The 13413-nt window shown below is 46.8% G+C and overlaps 1 non-coding gene across 1 annotated transcript; it reads left to right on the top strand.

Annotated features, from left to right (window-relative positions):
• Positions 1-6597: 6597 nt before the first annotated feature.
• On the top strand, positions 6598-6758 carry LOC146199786 (U1 spliceosomal RNA). Its single transcript, XR_014705372.1, has one exon. It is a non-coding gene; the product is annotated as a U1 spliceosomal RNA (small nuclear RNA).
• The last annotated feature ends 6655 nt before the right edge of the window (positions 6759-13413 follow it).

Genomic DNA, 13413 nt, shown 5'->3' with positions numbered 1-13413 from the left:
CGTGCACTGCCAGATGTCGCAACCAGTGTAACCAAGTTAATATGGCCGGCCTGACTGAGCATGCAGCTTATTTCAACCTGAGTTGAGGGCCAACAGGTAGTGCTTTATTTTGCATTTTTACTCCACGGTCTAGCTGCACTTCCACTTTCCAAAAGTTTTCTCTCTTAATGGGATTTATGAATGTTGCTTTTATTTCCAGGTGCCATCTGCGAAAGGAAATGCATTGTTATGCACGCTGCTCAAGTCCATATCTTTCAAGGCTGCATGGAGCTGCTGCCCCTACAACCGACCACAAAAGAAGCTGCGATGAACGCAGCGCCTTCCTCCAACCTGGCACCTGAGAACACCTTGCCAAGGGACGCAAAGACAGGAGGAGCACTGAAGTCTAAGAGTTCTGCCTAAATGTTTCCATGCCCTGTAACACGTGCACACCTAATAAATCACCATGCAGTGAACCTTTCAGCTGTATTATTTTCTGTGCATGGATATTCTCAGCATGCTTTATTTAAATGAAAAACTGCATGAAAAATATCTTCACTGCATAAGTAGGGGATGGCTTTGCAGGTGCCTATTAGTCATAGCACGAAAAAGCAACTAGCCGGATTGCCAATTGCTCTGGCTGGATGCCAATAATGCAAAACCACTGGGCAAGATTGGATTGGAAATATTGGGTAGCCGATAAATCTGGCTGGATGCCAGTTGTGAATATCCAGTGAATAAGCATGGATACAAGATATTGGATGGCCAGTGAGCTTGGCGGGATGGCCGTGATATAACAACCAGTGAGTGAGCTTGGGTGGAAGATATTGAGTAGCCATTGAGTGCCGTTGAATGCCAGTAAACAAGGTAGTATGCCAATACTGGTTTTGATAGAAGAGCCGATCAAATTGGTTGGCATATATCTTGGCTTTTCGTGCGCCCCAATGAGACGCCAATATTGACCAATATTGGGACCAATATATCCCAATATTGTACCATTGGCGGTCCATTGACGGCGTGCTGCTTGGGTTGCTCGAACATAACATAATTTGGCTTAGCCTACAACAAAAATCGTCTAGCGTGGGTGATTATCTTCTCCCTACCGTCGCTTTTCGGCCCCAGAATAGCGCCATGGCCCAGGCTGCTCGATCGGTTTGAATTTTCGTCTCGGCGGTTTAGGCAAAGTTGTTGCGGACTGGAGATGATTTAAATGGGGATGCAGTTAATTTGAGGCTTCTACATCAGACGCCGTGCCACAAAGTGGCAAGTTCCCCTTTTGAGCTGGAGAAAGGTTGCGCCATGTGCCAAAAAGTTGTTACAAGATATCAGGAAAACAAGCATATCCCGACGCTTCTGCGAACAGTTTCTTTGTCTGAGGGTGAGGAAGCGGCTTTTACCGGTGGTGACTGCGTACGCCATCTTTACTCCAGACGTACCCGAATAACATTAACTCCTGGTGCAGGAAGTAGCGCCTTTCAGGCTGCAGAGAGGTCGTGAGAATTTCATCCTTTTCAGCACTGCCTTTAGCCTCTTCAAGGTTTCATCAAATCTCGTTGCAAATACTGCAACGTTACGCAGATATCGGAGGCAGGTACACCTTAACATGCTAGCTCGCAATTGTGTATGACAGTATGAAACATTGTCCGCGTTATCCTAACCTCTAATAGCATCGTAGTGAACTGAAATGAACCTCCCGCATTTTAAAAACTCGTCTTCTCATTATCTTTCTCACCGCCTTCGATGTGCCATTACCGGTACTAATGACGCATCCAGAAGTATTTGGCACGGTACAGTCGGTAGAGGATCTCGCTGGTCATTTGGAGGCACTATACATGTTTCTATGCTATTTTGCTTAGTCGACGGAAACCCAAGCAGAACCTAAGAGTTCTGTTTCTATTTTCACGAGCACAACCTGTATGTACTACACGAAAGTCTCTTCGTATGGCTTAATGACATTGTCGTGAAAGATATCGGGCACTCGCTCACGGATGGCTCCGCGTTTGCACGGCGCAACATTGGAAGGACTTCGATGAAGCAATTGGGCAGAGTCATCGCATTTGATATAGATATGTATAGATATACGTGACATAAAATGTCCGCAATAAATGAGCCACTTCTACGTGTCTGCATGTCCGAGAGGCGTGTCTAACTTGGAGCCAAGGGTCCTGGAAGGTTGAGATACGATCTTATCCTTCCGGCTCAAATGCGAAACCTGAGTTGGCAGCCTTTCACGGCGGCAATGTCACGTGGTCTCTTGGCGTCGAAAAACTGGGACTGACGAAATACATCAAAAGGACGGCCCAAATCCGCGATGGGTTTGTAGGCATCTCTCCTTTGAATTTAGTGTTGTGACGTCGTAGGACGTTGGTTGGTCCAAGATATGGTGCATTGTCAGGGTAGCCGCCACGTGCCTGACCGCAGGGTGTCCAAGCGTTTGTGCATCATCATCATCATCAGCCTGACTATGCCCACTGTAGGGCGAAGGCCTCTCCCATATTTCTCCAATTAGCCCTGTTCTGTGCTAGCTGCATCCACTTGACCCCTGCGAACTTCTTAACCTCATCCGCTCACCTAACTTTCTGCCTCCCCCTGCTACGCGTTCCTTCCCTTGGAATCCAGTTTGCTACCCTAAGCGACCATCTGTTATCCTCTCTTCACACTACATGTCCTGCCCATGCCCATTTCTCCTTAATTTCCACTAGAATGTCAGTAACTTGAGTTATTTCTCTGGCCCACTCTGCACGCTTCCTATCTATTAATGTTACCCCCACCATTTTTCGTTTCATAGCCCCCTGGGTTGTCCTCAACTTAAATAGAATCCTCTTGGTTAGCCTCCACGTTTCAGCCCAACAGGTGAGTACAGGTAAAATGCAACTCTTGTGTACTTTCCTCTTGAGCGATACCGATAAGCTGCTAGTCATAATCTGCGAGTGCTTGCCAAATGCGTTCCACCCCAATCTTATTCTTCTTGTTATTTTCTTTTCATGGTCCGGATCTGCGGTTACTACCTGTCATAAGTAAACATATTCGCCTACTACTTCCAGTGCCTCGCTACCTAACATAAACTGCTGTTGCTTCCCGCGGCTGTTGAACATTACCTTAGTCTTCTGCATAATGATTTTTAAGCCTACCTTTCTACTTTTCCTCGTCAAGGTCATCAATCATTATTTGCAGTTCATCCCCCGAATTGCTTAGCAGGGCAATGTCATCAGCGAATCGCAGATTACTGAGGTATTCTCCATCTGCCCTTATCCCTAACTGATCCTGTTCCAATTCTCTGAATACTTCCTCTAAGCAAGCTGTGAATATAGTACTGGGGAGATTGTGTCTCCTTGCCTAACACCTTTCGTTATGGGAATTGTGTTACTTTCTTTATGCAGAACTATGGTTCCTGTGCAGTCCCTATATATATCTTCCAGCACATTCACGTACGGCTCGTCTACCCCCTGATTTCGCCATGCCTGCATCACCGGCGAAGTTTCAACTGAGTCAAATGCTTTTTCGTAATCAATGAATGCTATGTATAAGGGCTGGTTATATTCCGAGCATTTTCCGAGCGTTTGTGCGCGGAGTGAGTAAATGTGTCAAATGGTAGGTATTTCTTGCGCTTACAAGGTGAAAATAGATTTTTATAGTGTACGATGTAGAGAAGAGGTGAAAAGGAGGCGCCTCTGCGGAGTACTTCTCTTCGGTGGATAGCTCACTCATTCCTAGAGTCGTGATCATTAGGCTCCATAGAAGGGATGCTCGAAGGCGTGTCGCTAGCGAGGGCACTTCCCCATTCGTTCGATTGTATACGCTGGCTACTGGGAACCTATCTCCCAAGGACTTGCTAGATAGGGCACATGCGAAGGGATGAGTTTAAGCTAGGGTTCATTATGACACCCAAGAAGGATGGCTGAGAAGTCGTATAGGGCACTTGAGCTGGCAGTGCGCGCTGTCAAGGGGCTAGTTTCTAGGGGAGCTGGCGCTGCATTTTTAACGTCTAGATGCCATCTACGTTCCGCGTTTGGGGAATGCCTGTTCAGAGAACCGCGACAATTCTTTTGTGATCACCAACGGGGTAAAACATTTGTGCCATCATAAGGAAGAGGACGGAAACGAAGACAGAACAAGTGCTCACTGTCAGCAGAGAAAATATTTGAGACCCAGAATATACAAAAAAGAGGCAAATAAACAAAGGAACAAAAAGCTTATGACATAAGCAGTCCAGTGCATGTTTAGAACGCACGAGTAAAAAAAATTGGAGGCTTATCAAGGTTAAGCCCAGTGGATGCGAAGCATGTTAAGCAGCTGCCTCAGCGTGGATGGGGCTAAGTAACGGAGACGTGGTTTTAGGTTAATCGTCGTAGGCATCTTGACCGCATACACGCCCGGCGCAAAGACGCTGGCGCGGTTGCGGGCGCAGAGACTGACGCGACGGCGGGCGCGCGCCGCTTCATCCCTGGCGTGACGTCACATATCACGTGATGCAGCGATGGTGGCGCCGCCGCCGCGTCGCGCGCGACGGCGCGAACCGAAGCGTGGAGGCCTCCGCAGGGCGACGGCCGACGGTGCGATATGAGGCCCCATCTGCAGCCGGTGTGACGTCATCACGTGACATCACATCATGTGATCTCACTTCAAGGTCAATGGTGGCCATCGCCGGGAGGCGATCGACGGCGCGATATGAGGCCCCATCTGCAGCCGGTGTGACGTTATCACGTGACATCATGTCACGTGACCCCACTTCAGGGTCAATGGTGGCCACCGCCGGGCGTCGCGTGAAGGCCCGAAACCTACGTTAATATGCTTCGCATAAAAAACGCACACGTATAAATCGTATAACATGAAAAATGCATTTTCAATATGTCAAACTCTAAATTTACTATGCTTTGTTACTGTATATGCTTTTCTCTTTTCCAGTCAAATGCGCCGCTCCCCCCTCCCGTAAACAAATTTTAAAAAATTGGTCTGTTGATAGACAGCGCCTTTTCTTTTCATTTGTCACTATCCACGTCCTTGCGGTTCCACACGCCTTTTAATGGAAGATACCTGAAAACCTTAATCTTGATCTTAAAGGTGTCCCTTCACATCTCCGTCACACCCCGACCACACCTCTCCGACTACCCACTTTTAACACACATCATACACACCACTCGTGAAAAGAACAACACTAAGCAACAATTTATTTTGGCGTATCAGACGTGCCCGCCGGGGTGGTGCAGTGGTAAGACGCCCGACTACTGTCCGGAGTTCCCGGGTTGGAACCCGACCACGGCGGCTGCGTTTCGATGGAGGCGAAACGAAGTGGCGTCCGCGTGCTGTGCGATGTCAGCGCACGTTAAAGATCCCCAGGTGGTCGACATTACTCCGTAGCCCTTCACTACGGCTCCCCTTTCTCTCTTTCTACTTTCTCTCCCACCCTCATCCCTTCCATTACGGCGCAGTTCAGGTGTCCACAGAGCTAGTGTGACAGATACTGCGCCTTTCCCTTCGTGTTAACCAATTATTATTATATTATCATACGATTCATTGCTCAAACCTTGTTAAAAGCGCTACATGTGTCCGAGACGTTTGAATTCAGCTTTCGCGTCAAAATATCTACGTTTTTTGAGTTTTACCAAGTGAACTATAAGAGTTGCAAGTTTTCATAATCATTTTGGTTTCAGTTTCGTTTTCTTTCTCACCTAGGTGTACGCTCAGTTTTTTTTTAATACTTTAACACATGTTTGAGCCCCGCCGGGGTGGTGCAGTGGTTAGACGCCAGACTACTGACCGGAGTTCGCGGGTTCGAACCCGACCATTCGGAGTAATTGCGAGCACCGAGTGGTATAAACATGCACGGCAATCGCATAGCACACATGTGCCTCTCCGTTTCGCCTGGCAGTTCCTGGCCCTACGGGGCTGGGAGAGTAGGTCAACGCCGCTGGCGGCAGGGGCTAGCCAGCCACCGAATGTTTATCTGTTGTAGGCCGTCATTGGACTCGCCACCACTAGTGGTGGATGGCGGCTGTTGTGGTGCGCGTCTTTCTTTCCGTCTTCTTTTCCCTTCTTCTCTATTTTCTCTTCTGCCCGCACAAGGCAGTGTGCTGGTTCGAACCCGACCTCGGCGGCTGCGTTTCGATGGAAGCGAACCGAAGTGGCGTCCGTGTGCTGTGCGATGTGAGCGCACGTAAAAGATCCCCAGGTGGTCGAAATTACTCCGCAGCCCTTCACTACGGCTCCCCTTTCTCTCCTTCCACTTTCAGACCCCACCTTCATCCCTTCCCTTACGGCGCGGTTCAGGTTTCCACATAGCAAGTGTGACAAATACTGCGCCTTTCCCTTCCTGTGAACCAATTATTATTATTATTCACAGATGTTTGATGCACATTGTCAGCAGTTTCGGGGGCGGGTAAGCCAATTTGCAGTATCAGGAATATCACCGACGTAAAGCCATCAGTTATCAGCCTTAAACTTCATTTTCTATCTCGTATAAATAATCGATGCATCCTGACGACGCCTTTAATTACTTATTCGAGACATGAGATGCCAGGTTCTTTGTTATAGTATGAACGTTTGGTAGAAATGCAGCCGTCACCTGCGCAGCATGGCGGGATCTCTGGAATCGCTTGCGCTGACGGCGCGTATTTGAGCATACTTACCTGGTGCTGAGTCTCCGGTGTTCAAGACGGCCGGGGCTCCGTGCTGAGGCTTTCCATTGCACTGCGGTTGGTTGAAGCATGCCACTTTCCCAAACTGGGAGGCTGGAGCACTCAATTTTTGGTAGTGGGGCTCGGCGTGCGCGCCAGCCCCTGCCATCTTCAAAGTCCAAAGTTAGAAACAATCTTGGGAATTTGCTTTAAGGAAACGCTAATAGCTATGATGAAACCTTTATTCTCAGTGCGTTCCTTAGAAATAACACTTAAGAAAAAAAACCATAACCACTATTATACGCCGGTCTTTGTTTCTTTATTGTATGGAAAAACTTTCGAGGAAAAATAATAACGGATTTCGTGACGCACCCGCTAATACTCTCCGCCGGCCTAGTGAGCACGATATAGTAATACGTTTTGTCAACAGTAAGATCAGACGTCAGAAAAAAAGTTAGTAAAATGAACAAAATTTCAAACGGCTGCTGCCTTGTACAGATTGACGGCAGCAGTATGCCTTCACTGAAACATTGTTATAGTCCATTTAATGTATGTCGAAAGAATACGACGTCACGTAGCCATCCAATCAGACGGCCGCGTCAAAGTGTACCGTGAATGCCTCGATCAACGAACGTCTGACTGCAAAACATTACGCATTTTCCAGAGGTAGCATCGGAGGTATAAAGATGGCCTCCTGAACTTAACGGAGTGCGTGAGTAGATGCAGCGCTAATTCGTTTGAATTCTCCAGATAGAGTTTCTGCGCTTACTTTTTCTTTTTTTTAGCAACGTACAGGACATCGCTCAAACCCATTCGAAGCGCGCCATGTCCATACGACGTCTTCGAATTTGCCTTCGGCGACCACCTTCAAACGCATTCATTCGTTTGGCCAAATAAGCTGAAACAACTGACAATTTTTAATATAAATCTGGATGCCGTTTATTTTTCGTTCTCACCAATGCACCACTTCCTATTTTCGTCTTCACAGACGTTTCACGCACATTCCCATCTCAGATTCGGAGGCGGGAGGCGTGTCGGTTATCCGCTAATTCTTCATGTAAAATTTTCTTAGTTATGATCTCTACCCAGTCGGAAAAAATACAGAACATTTTCTGATGTTACGACAGAATTTCTGTGCGGTTTTTGACGTGAAACCTGTTGTGACAACAGAACATTCTGTAGTAACATCAGAAATTTTTGTTGTTACAACAGAAAAATGCTACAGAACTACAGACAACAGAAATATACTACAGAAAAACTACACAACTACAGAAAAGTACTACAGAACTACAGAAAAATCTGATGGTTACGACAGAACTACAGGATCTTTAGTCGTATTTTTGACACAGTTCTGTAGTTTTTTTCGACTGGGTAAAATTCATTTAAAATAACAGACGGGCGCTGATGACGCCTTTACTTAACTGTTCGCGAAATGAGAAACCAGGGCTTTTAGATAAGGTGGGAACATTTCGCAGAAGGCAGCTGTTCAGCGTCTTCGGCAGCAGAATCAATGGCAGAAGCAAGTGAGGAAGTTATGTTTGGCCGACAGTGTGGAATGTGCAACTCGTTCCAGCACTACTAGATCGAAACGCCGGAACGCAGCCAAACGGGAGCGACCTCTCGAAATCTCTCACCCAAGCTACCCGGACTCAAATCGATGAAAGTAATGTGGCACAGCGCCGTGAAGAACATGCAAGGAGAGTGAAGGAGTTTGAAGCGGCAGCACGTTAATTCAATAGACACTTTACTAACAATACTAACAATCCGTTTGGCTATGCGTGTTCGATGTGTGACCGACTGTGGCACAAAGACAAACTTACGCCGGTGAGTTCTCTCATGTTTCCTACATTGCTTAAGGCTTTCCCGCATTGGAATGAAGAGGATTTAGTCAGTGCTGTGGTGTGCAATACATGCAAGAGTAGCCTTAGAGATGAAAAGATTCCTCTGTACAGTGTTTCAAATGGGTACAAATACCCACCGATGCCAGAAAGGCTACCGCACTTGAATCCGGTTGCAGAACATTCTGTCTCCGCGCATATCGTTTGTACAGATTAGGAGACTAATAAATTGGAAGAATGGCCAGTACGGTATCAATGGACCGATTGTGAATGTGCCTGTAGATACTGACCACATGTTGAAGTAGTTGCCCAGAGACGTGGACGATCAGCAGCAAATATTTGTGAACATAAAGAGGCATTGCTTTGCTAAATCCGTGTACCTAGCCAATGAGGTCTCAGGTGAACAGTTGCTGCCTTGGGTAGGAGTGTTGCAGAATTTCCCGCTCTATAAGCACTATGACACTAACATCGACCTCGACAAAGTAAACAACTTGATTGATATGGCAAAGACAATGAGATGGAGCAGGAGGAATGCGGTGATGCTGACGAAGGTGACCCCATGTCAGAAGCAGTTGCGCTAACAATGGATCAGTATACTGTAGTGTATGACGAAGATGTTACTCTGAACCCTGTGGTAACAATGGCTCCCGGTGAAGGCACGAAGCCTATAAGCATTCTGTACGACACGCATGCCGAGGAATTGTCGTTTCCACAAATTTACCTTGGCCATGCATGATGCATTAAGCCTGAAGCTAGGCCTGCAATCTTGTCCATGGCATCGTTTGAGATTAGGAGGAGTGATAGAAGAGGAGCTCTACCGATGCATGCTCTCTATATGGCTATGAAGGTAATTCGCCACCGAGTGTGCGATAACCTGAATACCATGTTTAGCAACAAGCAAGGCATCGAGATGCTAACCAGAGCTGATGTTGAGAACCCCGAGAAAGTAGAGAACCTGATTGAGAGAGACATGGGATTTATGAAGGGTGTGGCAAACACTATACAGTCCTGGCACACTCGCAAAGCCGAACTGTTTGCGATTATTCGTCAATTGGGCAAACCAACGGCATTTCTCACTCTTTCGGCGTCGGAAGTGCACTGGCCGCATCTTCTCGGCTTAATCTTGTGCTTGAAGGCAATTCCATCCGACTTTGACGTAGATGGAGAAGAGATGAACAGTTACTATGCTGCTGTCTTAGTAAACAAAGATCCAGTGGTTTGTGCTGCTTACTTTGAACAAATGCTTCGGGTCACTGTGCTAATTCTCTGTAACAAGCGGTTCAGCCCATTTAAGCCTAACCACGTGGTTGAATACTCCAAACGCATCGAATTTCAACATCGGGGCAGTGCTCATGCTCACCTTCTGCTTTGGCTGAATGATGCACCGAACGAAGAGGTTGCCAACAATGCCATGCCAGAAACGGTAGAACTAGCTGAACGATTGCTTTCACTGGGTCATGATGCTTTGACTAGGCCTATAAGTCAACGGCATGACCATACGCACACGTGCTACAAGGGTAACAGAAAGAATTGCCGATTTCATTACCCATTGTGGCCGATGCCTTGCACCAAAGTGTTAACACCATTGGTTGCTCCCGACAAGGAAACAGATCCAGAGGGTGCCAAACCATTCGCGGCACTGAAGGAAAAACGAGATGCGCTTCACGACGCAAAACACGATGATTTACGAGACGTTCGAATCAATGTGGGAACAGCATGGCATTGAAGACTTTGAGCAGCACGAGAGCGTTATCCGGAGTGGACTCGTTCGTCCCACCATGATTTTGAAGTGAGGTTTAGACCAATGTAACGTCAATGCCTTTAACTCCTGGATAGCCGAAGTGCTAAACTCGAACATGGATCTGCAAATCATTCTGGATGTGTATGCCTGCGCTGCCTACGTAGTTGAGTACGTGAATAAGGCTAACCGCGGTGTTTCGTCGCTTAGCAGAGACATTAAGGGTGTGATTGCCGAAGATCCAGAGGCTCAACTATCCTACGAACAGGCGTTGGGAAAACTGTGTGTGCATATGCTGAATGCCATTGAGATGTCTGCCCAAGAAGCTGCCTGGATGTTGCTTCAGTATGAAATGAGTCAAACTAACACAGATGTAATCTTTGTAAACACTGTGTGGCCGGAAGAAAGGGTCAGAAGTAGGAAGACTGCACGCGAAATGGATTACGAACGCTTGGAATTAACAAGCACTGATATATGGCGAAAGAGTTCCGTAGAAACGTATGAAGTACGACCTGCTGAACTGGAGCACATGACACTCGCAGAGTTTATGGCAGATTATAACATGAATAAGTTGACCAAGCGCAGAAAGATTGCAATCCTTCAGTGCCGAGACTATGGCATAAATGATGCCGCAAACTACAAACGAGAGCGCGTGATGTACTTGCCGTTTAGAAGAGAGAGCTACTTCTAGATGGCAATGCATTTGAATCCATCTTTGAAGAGAACAAAGAAAGAATCATGGAGGTGAAAAGCAAGTACAACAGTGGTGTTACCAAGGCTGTACTACTGGAGAACATTTGTGACATCAATGTTCAGGATGGCCAAGAGGTAACAACCACAAGTATGCAGGAAGAAGATGAAAGTGGGGGTGCAGTAACATAAGCAACTGGTGCAGCTAGGCCGGTTGAAGAGAACAACAACACGGACATTGTACCAGAAAACACAGTTACAAGCGTCGTTGTGGCTGCCAATGTGCGTGAAGAAAAGAGATTATTGTAAACCTTTGGAAGAATTCTACACGAGAATGAAGATGGCCAACCATCACCAAAGAATGCTAATCGGAAAGGTTATATATCGTGTCACGACTGCGGACGCCAGGCCTCTTCAAATCATCTTCACAAGACCGGCTGGATGTGGTAAGACCTTCACACATTGTTTAATTATGGATGTGTACAATCGGTATTGCAAAAGTCGAAAGATTGGCTTTGGGGATGGTGAAATTTCAAGAGTAAACGTCTGCGTAGCCTGTTCCAGAACCTGTGAAGCTGCCGTTGCACTTAAGGCATAACTGTGCACTCAGCCTTCAAAATTGTCATGACATCAAGACGTGAAGACAGAGAGGTCTTTCTGCCTCAGATCTTAACACATTTCTAACCCTGTTCAGAGGAGTGAGGTGTATCATTATCGATGAAATCAGTATGCTATTGTCAAACCTGCTTCGGCAAGTGGACCGGCGCCTTCGTGAAATACGACCGGACAGGATGTTGGAACCCTTTGGAGGCTTCGATGTCATTATATGCGGGGACATGAGGTAACTACCACCCGTAAGAGCTTCTGAGGTATACAAGCGGCCAAAGTCGTGTGGAGCCGTGTACAACACAGATGGTCTACCATGGCATCACCTAGAATACTTCCCCCTAACTGAAGTTGTCCGCCAAAGCGACGAAGTGTTCTCGAATCTCTTAATCAAGATTGGCGACGGTGAGGTGCTGGAGGACTTTGAAGTTAAGCTACTGGAATCTAGATTTATAGATCCAAAGATAACGCAGCGCAGTGTTCCGACGGTGTTCGGCTGTATTACAGCAACGGCGAAGTGGATGCCTCTAATGAAAAGGTTGCCTGTGCGAGCCGAAACAAAGTGCAACATCTAGCGAGAGACTTGGTTATTGGCCATAGGTCCCAGGAAGAGAAAGATTTGGCTAAACGATCATTGGAAATATTTAGCCGAGTTGAGACGGGCAACTTACCTTCATTAGTCGTCTTGTGTGTGGAGAAGCCGTACATGCTGATACGGAATTTGGATATTATGGATGGACTAGTGAATGGTATGGTGGGGACACTGAAGTTGATTGAATATGATGCACAGGAAGAACCGTGCAGGACTTGGCTGCGTTGCCCGCCTGGAGTTGGTCTTATAGCTAAGGCTAGGCTTGCACAGCGCGGGTATGGCCGCACTATAAACAGGATACCCATAAACTTAGTGTCCGTGCAATTTCAACTGAAAGGGAAATTGGTGAAACACATGTCGGTCAAGCGCACACAGTTGCCTCTTATACCGGCCTGTGCTATGACAATTCATAAGCCACAGGGGGGGGGGGGACGTTTAATGCCGTTGTATATGAATATGCGACAAACCATCCGCAAAAACTTGTGTATGTTACGTTAAGCAGATGTACATGTTTAGAGGGACTGTATCTAACCAAAAAGGAAGGATGCCAGAAGTTCACATATAAACGGCCTAACCCGGACAAGTTTCTCAAAGCGGAGTTTGAGCTGTTAGAGAAACACAGGCTAAACACTGCATTCAACCGATGTGAGCAGTTGTTGGCGAAAAGTACAATTACAGTGGCCACATTGAACGTTAGATCACTCGCTGCTCATAAACAGAACATAGTCACGGACTCAGTGTTGATGTCTGCGCATGTCTTAGTCTTCACTGAAACTGGATACTACCCAGATGAGTGTCCTTTGGATATGAGTGGATTCAACTTTGTAGGTTCAGCCAGACGTGCTGACCAGACAAGAAATGCAGGGGTAGCTAAATATGTAAGACAACCTCTACAAGCTACCATCGTGACGTCCCCAGTGCCGATGAAGCAAGGGGAAACACTCTGTGTGGCAATTGCTGCCTTGGACTTGGTTATAGCGGGAGTATATATTACGCAGGAAACGTATACGCAGGAAACGACGATGCCGTCAACATCTTGGCTAATAGTTTACCTGAACGCACCGACAGAAGAATGCTCATCTGCACAGGAGACTTCAATAAAGATCCCAGAAGAGACCCATCGTTCATCGAAACCCTCGACTCCAGATATTCCATTGAACTATGCCAACTGCAACCAGTGTCAACAACTCAGTGGGGAAGCAGTTTAACCTAATCATGTACTGACCTTCTGACGAATATGTGATAAGTGATGTGCAGACCAAGAGTCATTTCTTCACAGATCACCGAAGCGTATTTCTAGGTTTGAATAAAAGATGAAAACGAGTAACATGTGTGTGTCGTCATTCTTGTCTGTGC

The sequence above is a fragment of the Amblyomma maculatum genome, chromosome 2 (assembly GCF_055883805.1).
Source record: "Amblyomma maculatum isolate TAMU_Amacu chromosome 2, ASM5588380v1, whole genome shotgun sequence".
NCBI lineage: Eukaryota > Metazoa > Arthropoda > Arachnida > Ixodida > Ixodidae > Amblyomma > Amblyomma maculatum.
Note: the sequence above shows the minus strand (reverse complement) of the source record. Positions and strands in the feature narration are given on the sequence as shown.